Below are 10692 nucleotides of genomic sequence, written 5' to 3'. Positions count from 1 at the left end.
CTCCATTTGCTCTTTGGAAGGTTGGAGACCCTTTTCTTCACGGAACTGCCTACCTGCGATGAAAATTCGGTGATTTATGATTATCGGGGAAGATCTAGGCGGTGGTTGGATTTTAAGGAACCACGTAGACAGTCTCTAAACCTAAATCTCGGTTGGAAAAGATAATGCTACCTGTTTGGTTGTTTGCTGACGGGGTTATTCGGCATAATTTTTTGAGAGATATGAAATGCGTAGGAAACTGTCAGTTATCTGTCCAGCACTAGTCATCAGAGGAACTCAAATGAATCTCTTCGTCCAAGCCTAATTTACACCCGAAAAAGTCGTGACAGTTTGGTCGTCTTCTTCGAGATTAATTTACTAGAGCTCCCTAAGGCTGGATACCACTATCTCTGCAAAATAGGTAGAGCAACGAACCCTAGTCAACAAAAAAGGCTCTATCCTTTTGCACGTAGCAAGCACAACTGTACAAAAATTGCGTCAACTGTGTATCGAAGTTCTACCTGAACTTCCATATCTTCCTGATTTTATCTCCAACTAATTTTCACTTTTCCGCTCACTCGACAATTTCCTTAGGCAAAAACGATTTAAAAAACAGGAGGATGCTGAAAACACCTTTCAGCAGTCTCTTCCTCTCAGAGTTTATTGATGAGATTTTTCTGATGAAAATGACATCAAACACGACATAATTTGAACAACATTTACTTATTAACACGTTCACTGTCACGCCAGATATTTCACTGTATTGAGATAAAACAGACGACCTGTATTACATTACATAGAGTCGGCCTACCGTCTGACTGACACTTGTAGAATCGGCCCTACATTTGACTGACACTTGTAGAATCGGCCCTACATTTGACTGACACTTGTAGAATTTCAGATGAAAAAAAGTAAAATTAAAGAAATTATATTTTTCTATTATGAATTGTCGAGCCGTGAAATCTCGTAAAAGAAGACTGACTTCGACTGACTGACAGCGAGCGAGATAACATAGGCGCAGCAATGACGCAGACCTAGGCGTAGGACCATCTATACTGACACTTGTAGAATCCAAACCGACTGACACTTGTAGAGAATTTACTGTATAGCCTTTTATTGTTTTCGTGCTATTTTCTTTTACCTTCTTCGTTATTTTCGATATTTATACTGTGTAATGTCCTCTCGACTTATAATAAGTGACGAAATATCGGATGCACTTTTGCAAGAATGCGACGATTCTTCCGAAGATGTCTTCCTCCCTGACAGTGACGCAGGAAGGAAATTTTCGTTTCATTTCATTTCTATACCTCTCTAACAGTAGAACGATAATAGGGGGAGTCGGCACACGCGACTGAAACGCGTAGAAAACTTATTTTTGTTCCTTTTGTCTCCTCTAGAAGATACACAGAATAACGACTCCGTAGCGTTTCAATTACTGCAGATACAACTAATGTCCGATATTAGGTGCCGTCCGGCGTTAAGGGAACTCCCCCTATTGCTATTATTAATACACCTTTTATTAAAAAGAACAATAAACACGAAGTACCATATGGGGTATGACATACCCCACGTGGTTCACCTTGTTAATTTTTTTCTCCTCGTTCGCGGAGGGTTAACACGTTGAGCGCGGAGCAGATTTCGCTCTGCTTTCAGTCCAAGCGGCACACAGCGGCGATCACTTCGCGAGCTGTTCGGTTATAGAGTATAAACAGAAGATGACAAATGCGCTCGCACGGCATTCAGACGAAGAAATACCAATCCGGGTTGATAGAAGAAGCGTTCATAAATTGCAAACAAAAAAGAAGGAGACGTGCATATTTATTTTTTAAACATGATACTGCCGGTCCCACGGACCGACGCCGCCTAAACGGAAAGTTCACTGTCAGTCACCACTGACTGACGCTGCGCTTAACGTGTTAACATTGATGTAAATTGGCTCGTGATTCCAAACTTTTGGCTGACAGTGTATATGCGTCCATAGTCCACACCGATAGCGCATATGCGTCCGTAGCACTGAAAAGGTTAAAGCACTGCCCGAGTCTCGCTCGGAATAAACTGTCGAAGGGCTAAAATAAAAACGTCTCGTATCAAAATCAACGACTCGAAACAGGATGACCTAACGCACCGAGAACGCAGCTTTTTCGAAGGCCTGAAATTCACGAGGCGAGGTGTAACACTAGGAGGAAAGTGTTGCGAAAAGAAGGAAGCCACGCAAAGCATTACGAATGGTATTCTCTCCGCGGTGTATCCTTCGAGGTAGCAGTGGAACGCGCTCGAGCGAAGAGAAAGGGTCGTCCCCGGATTCCATTCGTCGACGAGGGGGACGGACACACGATTTTGGTCGAGTTCGTCGGACCTTCTCTTGCGTAATACGGCCCTGAGCCGTAGTCTTACAACGGTAATGGAAGCCTCTAGCAGGCTTCCTCCTACGGGCCAACAAAACCCGTTTCTTCTTACAGTTTAACGATCGTGTACGCGTCAGAATTTATAAGGGACACGAGAGAAGTCTCGATGGTATGGGGACACAACAGAAGAAACGAGGCCCTGTTACACATTGAAAATAAAACGAGACGTCCGAAGGACCTTCTTCCCCTCCTTACCTCCTTCCTTCTAGTTTAGAACCTATACTCCGGGGAAATCCGACCAAGTTGTTCGGGAGAACTTCCCAGAAGAGACACAACACGCTCTGCTTAGCCTCTGCCGGAGAGACAAAATGAGCCGGAAGAGAGTAAGAGGAAGAAAAGAGTCGTATCGGCTCTAGGGAAACTTTGAACCTTCTTTCGAGCTGTTGCGCACTCTTTTTAAAGTCTTCGAAGAGATTCTACGGAAGATAAGTTATTAATGTTCGTGTCAATAGGCACAATTGTCGTTTACTTTATCGCCCGAATTTAGTAGCTTCCTGATAGGAAAATTCTAAACTTGAAGCCAAACATAAAATGACAAATCTTTTACCGGGAAGATCAAATATTTTAAGTAAAAAATTGTGCAAAAGGGGACTCGAGCACTCGAACACAAGGGTTAAACAAGAGAAATTATTTCTCCGTTACTACTGGGTAGATTAGCACGAAAAAATTCACAGGACAAGTTCAAATATGTATTAAACAATCTACCGAATTTCGCACAAATATCTCCAATACTTTTTCTTCAAAAAAATTCCAAACACACCCAAATCGTTCGCCCGCATTTAACCTGTAGCTCGTGGAATTTCGAAGACACCTCCAAGTACTTCCATCTGCGAGAAGTAGAAAGTCCGTCGAATTTATCCGCGGCGTTTCGCAACCGCCTTCCTGCTCGTACCACCGTCGCGCGTTTGTGAAAAACGATACCTGGCTGAGATCGAATTTGCGGTGAACCTCGAAACCGCGAATCGTGATCGACGAGACCGGTGCTCTAGTTCACGGATGCAGCGATCGTTGACAAACTGGACGGGATCCGTGTACTTACACGGTGTCTCGTAAACACGGGACTGCTCTTCGCGCAATTTCTCATTCTTCCTTAAAAAACCGGAGAGAAAAAATAGAGAGAAAGATCGTGGCGACATACGAGTAGCGTACGATAGGTCGAAAGGAGTTATGCTCGGAGGCGGGATAACCCTTTGCAACCCTTTCGCCGTTGCACACGTGAGAACCGGTAGTGCGTTGTCGAAAGGATGTGGGCGGTTTCACGTTACGAGGATCCTCGACGCCTCTCGGATATTTATATTTGCGCTAGATTCATGCCGGTGCTCTCGATCTTGCCCTCGATCGCGCCACTTTCCTCTGGCTGGCTTGAAAAATTGCTGCACGCCGTTAGAACGGAACATTTTCAACGAGAGAACTCTTCTCTTTTGGCATTAGCAATTCTTCTTTTTTCTTTCAAACACACCCTGTGCATAGGAGAGAACTCGTTTCCTCGGACAGTATCGGTTACCGGTGTATTACGTTCGAACTCGTCGAACGCGCTCACGTTGAAGGCGCATTGTGAAACAGGCTGCAGGGCGAAGCAATGGACGAGCAGTTTAAAGACAGACACGTATGCGCACAGATGTACACTTTTCCTCGCGTCCTAAGAATACTAGAGGGAGAGAGAGAGAGAAGACCTGTTTATGCAAATGTATTCGTCATTCGGCAATAATTCGCGGGACGACGAACGTATCGCCGGGAACGAAAGAAAAACCGGTACACAATAAGATTACCAGTCGACGACATGAGTTATTTTAATCGTGCTCGCGATCTGGAAAAGGACGAAGAACAGGCTGAAAGAGAGAAAAACGTTGAGAGAGAGAGGGATGCGGAGAAGAAGACGAGGGGAACGAACCAAAAGGAAGGAGGGAGAGAGAGAAAAAGAGAAGGAGAGATGCATCGTAATGAGTCGCGTTTGCAAGGACAAGCAGAGCGTGGCCGAGCGGGCCAGTGCACATTGCATTCGTGTCCGCGATCTCGTCGATGCGTCTTCGCCGCGTACTACGGTGCATCGAGTGGACACGAAATATGTCTGCTTTTAACCCTCTAAACCGTCGTTATTTCGAACTCGTCCAAAGAATTCTCTTTTTTCTTTTTTAAGAAGAAATTGAATCATTTTTCTGTTTTTCATTTTGCTCTCAGATTTACATTACTATGTTAACCCTTTCGTTACGAAGGGCATGTATCTGTGCTTTGTAAAAGTGATCACTTGTTTGCGAGGAAAATATAATTTCAAACTGAGGGAAAACAAATTTTTTTTTAAATAAGAAATTCAATCATTTTTCTGTCTTTCACTTTGTCCATAGATTTGTATTACGATATTAACCCTTTCGCTACTAAGGGCGTAAAAGTGGTCACTTCTTTACGAAGAACACAATTTCAAAGTGATCGAAAAAATTTCTTCTTTTTTTTAAATAAGAAACTGATTCATTTTTCTGTCTCTCACTTTGTCCGTAGATTTGTATTACGGTATTAACCCTTTCGCTGCAAAGGGCGTAAAAGTGGTCACTTCTTTACGAAGAACACACTTTCAAAGTGATCGAAAAAATTCCTTTTCTTTTTTAGAGGAAACTGGTTAAGCTCAGCTTTGCATTACGATGTTAACCCTTTCGCAACAAAAGGCGTACACAAAAGTGGTCGCTCATTTACGAAGAGCGTACACACGCCCACGCAAACCGAAAATTTATTAATTAATTTTCGCACTTGACATATAAAATATCGCTGTCAACTGAAAGTCAGACAACGTCAGAATACACTGGACATTTGAAATAGCTACTTTTCAATCGTACTTTGCGTCGCAAGCACGTCACATCGATAGGACCAAACGCGTAAGTTGCTTAAATCAGCCGGCATTAGCCAAAAAGCATCTGTCCGCCGGAAAAAGAATATGTATGTCGATTAACAGATTAAGCAGACCGATCCACGGCGGTTCATCCATAAACCGAGGAATCTGTTGAATTGCAGCCGGATAATTATGGCGGGCAACCAGGATATCATCGTAGCGCCTTTTGCACCGTACCGCGATCCGTTTGCACGGATTTTATGGACAACGAGCAAGCGACCGAGAAACAGCTCCCGTTAATGGAAGTCTGGTTGGTGGGTCGATAAGCGGAATTCGACCCGGTCCGTTGGACGTATTCGAGTGATATTTAAATAGGAAACCGGCGAGGCGTTTTCGCGGACCCGGAGGAACACGGCCGGCCGCGGATGTTCGATATGAATAGGAGAGGCCCTCTCCGAACACATCGCGATTTACAATCACGGAGAAAATGAAGGGGAGTACACACGCGAATCGCTTTCTAAACACCGGCCGAACGAGATCGTATCGTCTGTGTTTCGAACCGAAATCAAACACTGGAGGAGCCCAGAGGGTTTCCGTCCTTCGACGATCGAATCTACCAACGGATTCCCCGCGCAATTTCGTTTAATTAAACAGTTCTCTACAACCGCCTAATTGCGGAAATTACCGGTTGTTTCAGGCGAATAAAGAGGACCCGCGTTTCCGTTTCCTCGTCTATCCACCTATCTTCTCTTACAGCTTATTTGCCTGCGAGAGGGAAATCTCGAGTCACGGTGAAAACGTCGTGGCTGTTAAGAAAACAGAGGGAAACGGGGTTACGCTACCGTTTCTACACCTGTCCGACGTTTAACACCTGCGCCCAACCACCTGGAGAACACGGCGCGTGCAGAAAACCGCGCCTGTACAATCGATACATGTCTCTCGTTAAATAATTCCGACCTCGAACGTCTAGCATCCTGCTTACCACGAGATCGACGAACGAAGAATGAAAAGCCGCTTTGTAATTCGCGTTTTTCTTTTCGCGTTAACCAAGGATGAAAAGCCTGACCAGGTATACTTGCAGTAGCGAGGCTCGGGGCGTTCGTTTCGACGAAAACACGTGGAAAGAAGCGAAGCAGCGGAGAGAAAAAAATTGGAACGTCGAACGGCAGCCGGGAGATCAGAATGTCTACATAGATTTTCTGGCTTACACGGATTCCGCGAAGCGTTTCCGGGACCGTAATTACGGACGAGCCAGTAACGAGAGGCCCTAATTAGCCTAATGAAATACACTCGAGCGAACGGTGGCTCGGTGGGGCTCTCGTGGAGCGATCGAAACCTGCCGAACCGATATCGCGACGCGATACACTGTAGAGAGAGAGGTATCCACGAAGAAATTTCCCGAGCAGACATTGTCTTCGAATTGTCTCTTAGTCGGTGATCATAGAAATATCACGGGATTTCCGCGAGAGACGTGCCTATTTCAAATTCCAAGCATTTTTCTGAAGCTGTGCTATAGGATTTGAGCCGTGTCTCTAATAATTATGCAGACGAAATCTGTGGAACTGATATTGCGACGTGATACACTCCGGAGAAAGAAGCATCCGGGAAAAAATTCTCGAGGAAACATTGCTTTGAGGAAGTATGCTCAGTTAGGAATTTTAAAAAAATTCAATTTTTCGGTTTTGACATCTTCTTTAAGCATATCATCTCGAAGATATTTCCCGAAAGTTTTAAGTTGATTCGATTAAAATGTATTAAACTTTAAACGCGCTTTTCTCAGAAGCACAGTTTCCAAATCGGTGACCAAAATATTCCAAAAATCACCGTATCGATTTACTTCAAATTTTGCAGGCTTATTGTAGGTTTTTTGTTTCGATGGCTAGTTTCTTTTTTAATTGACAAAAATTAGTCTTCTATACTGAAAACTGACACTTTGACTTTGAACGGCTGCCATTTTGTTACAAATCAATTTTTTCAAACGCGCTTCGTTCAAAGACTAGATGATGTATTATAAAACATAAATTTTGTCGAGTTATTGATTTCTGATCGTCCAGATACGAGCAGCAGTGATCACCGTAAGACCCTTTAAAAAAAAGGACTTTCAGGAAGGTGGCCGTATCTTTAATAATCATTAACATTTTCGAACGGAAAAATTGTGCCATTCTTCCATTTCCTAGTACCCCTCTAAAATGGATCCTCTTACTCGATGATCGCACGTAAAGACCGATCATAGAAATATCACAGAAGCTCTGCTATACATTTAAACCGTGCCTCTAATAATTATTCAGACATCGCCGATTTCATCGAACGCGTGACAATTTGTTGCTCAACGCTCTGTGTAACAGCGACCGACTGGATAATTGATTTATCCTATCGTCGTTCTACCGATTTTGAAATTGGCATACCCGTTATAGACTCTGCTCCATTTCGGCGACACGGCTGATAAATTGGAGCACGCGTGCGATAATAAATCACGTTGAACGGGGTATCAATGATCTTATCCAGCGTGCATTTGCCTGCTTCCCTCTGTTGCGTTACAATGATAGATCGTCGGACCGTGAGCCAGCCGCGGAAAAAAGGAACACCCGGTGGATTATCATTTAGGCCGATCGGTTGCCTCGTCACGGAACCATGCTCCCCTGCAAGTGCACTGAAATCGTATTCCTCGTTGAACGCAACCGATTTCGAGCAACCTCGAGACACACAACGTTCCTCTTCTTCTTCTTCCTCGCCGTTCTTCGTGAATCACGATCCCTCCTCTTCCAGCAACATCCCTCGGCTCTGTTAATCGTCGACACAACTCGAAACACGATTCACCGTGCCAAGCGAGTCACCTTCTCCTCTGGCCATTGTTCAAGCACACTTCTCTACCGCTATTAATAGCAAAACCAATTGTAACATCGCGAAAGTAACCGAAGTGGTGAGAAACAGTTCGACGGGACACGAGAGAGGAGTATAAACTGGGCCGCGTTTCCAAGCGACGTTTTCAACCACCGAGAACTGTCGATACTACTCGCGGAAGCACCGAGTTACCCACCCAACTGTCGAGAATCGCTTCGTGGGTGTAGCAGAGAATCACGTGTGCTCGATTCGAAAGGAGCCAGGTATCGGGGAGCAGAGAACCGCGTGAAGATCGTCGAGGTGTCGCAATATTTACAATTCGCGCGGAATTTCGGAAGAAACGCGTGCAACGGGTCATCGCTGAGAGGATCCTTGATCTTGCGTGAGCGAGAAGGAAGAGTACGTCGATGTTTGGAGGACGAAATGTCGGAGACTGTGGTAGGTTTCCGGTGTTGCTGTGGCTGCACCAGTCTTCGTTTCGAAACTTTCTCCGATCGCTCGATTCGTATAGCTAACCCAGCCACCGAAGGAATATCGTTCTAGGCTAGTGACCCGCTCTCTGCTAGGGAACACCTTTCAGACGGCTCGATCTCGGCTGCGAGCATAAACCGGCTACGACAACTGGATCAGTCGTAATTCTTCGTTCGACTAAGGATCGAGCTCAAGTATCGATAGGAGGGACACTAGGCTTGTTGTGAAGCCTGTTAAAGTCGAAGTTGAAGCTGACTGGCTGCTGACGGAGAAGAGCTTCTTCTGGGGCTTGGAGCGAACGTAGGTTTCAGTCTTGACAGAGTAGACATATTGGTTCAGTTTCCATTTCTAATTGCAGGAGCCGAGGGAAAATTTGAGGGACCAAACGCGAATCGAACCTGCGACCTTCCAAGATCTTTCGCTGTGACTTGGAGCGAACGTAGGTTTCCATTTTGATACAGTGGATATCGTATATTGATTCAATTTCCATTTTTGATTGCAAGATCTGAGGAAAATTTGAGGGATCAAACGGGAATCGAACTTGCAACCTTCGAAGATTTTTACTGGGATTTGAAACGATCGTAGGTTTTCAACTTGACTCGGTGGAGATCACATATTGGTTGAATTTTTGAGGAATCAAGCGAAAATCGAAGCTACGACCTTCGAAGATTTTTTCTGTAACTCGGAGCAAACGAAGGTTTCAATCTTGACTCGGTGGACATCGCATATTGGTTGAATTTCTACTTCTAATTGCAGGAGCCGAGGAAAAATTGAGGGACCAAACGGGAATCGAACTTGCGACCTTCGAAGATTTCTTCTGTGATTTCTAAAGAACGTAGGCTTCCAACTTGACTCGATGGACATCCTATATTGGTTGAATTTCCATCTCTAATTGCAGGATCTGAGGAAAAGGGGGATCGAGCGCGAATGGAACTTACGACCTTCGACGATCTTTTTCTGTGACTTGGAGGGAATATAGGTTTCAATCTCAAGTAGACAGACATCGCATATTAGTCCAATTTCCACTTTTAATCGCATGTATTGAGGATCTTTAATTTGCGAATAAAGATTGACTCAATCGACTGCAGAGAAGAAAAACGTTTATTGATATAAATGTAATGCAAAACAACGGAGGCGAAGACCCGAGTGAAAAACAGGTACTCAGTTCGGGGTTGTCGCACGACTACCTAAAATGCGGAGAAACATTTGTTATATACTTGGATCGGAACCACGGTCAGCGGACCCATGGCTTTTATGGCCCGGCCTGGACCTAGAGAAAAATTCCAAATATAGTCTATTCTGACATTTGTTATATACTTGGATCGGAACCACGGTCAGCGGACCCATGGCTTTTATGGCCCGGCCTTGACCTAGAGAAAAATTCAAAATATAGTCTATTCTCAATAGCATGAAACAAGGAAAAACTCAAGAAACCAAGCAGGAATCGCACTCCATCCAACGAATCAAGCCCCCGTGCTCCCTCAATTTCCCCCCTATCGTTGCTCTCTGTGATACTAACAAAAAACCCGATCCCACATAATTTTCTCAGAACACAATTTCCAAATCCGTATCAGCTCTCAAAGTTCCTAATCAAATCTACCTCTTCCTCCCTCCTCACCTCTCGTTCCCAGCGGAAAACCGCCGCAGGCAGAAGCTCTCCCGTTGTCCGCTTTGATCCACGACATTATTCAGAATCGTCGAGTGGCACAGCGGCGCGCGAACGTACTTACATTGTTTTACGATCGGTCGTAAAGGTGGACAACGAGGCCACAGCCAGCCAGGCAACGACGACGAAGTGGACAAGACGAGGCTGGGCAAAAGCGCGGCTTTTCACCGGCATACGACTTCGTTACCGGCCCTTCTTTTTTGCCTCCTTTCCTAGACAGATCCACCGCGGCTAGGAAGGTTAAAGACCTTATCCGCCGAACCAGTTCCGATCGGAGAAAACTCGCAGGGGACGACGAACGTTCGCGTGCACCGGTTATTGCGCGCGTGGATGCACGACAGGGTAGAGAAGCTCCTCTCCGTCGAATCTCACCGATAACTCCTGCGTAAGCCCGCGATCGTGCGCTCTATTTTGCTGGCAGCCATCGCGGCGACCGGTTGCAGCGCACACCGCGTCTTCCTTACTAGGAAATACTACCAGCATTTTCCGCGTCTGCCACGCTCCTGGATTTC

This window comes from Habropoda laboriosa, unplaced genomic scaffold, assembly GCF_001263275.1.
Source record: "Habropoda laboriosa isolate 0110345459 unplaced genomic scaffold, ASM126327v1 scaffold88, whole genome shotgun sequence".
In the NCBI taxonomy this organism is placed as follows: Eukaryota; Metazoa; Arthropoda; class Insecta; order Hymenoptera; family Apidae; genus Habropoda; species Habropoda laboriosa.
The sequence above is the reverse complement of the archived record's forward strand: the minus strand, read 5'-3'. Positions refer to the sequence as shown.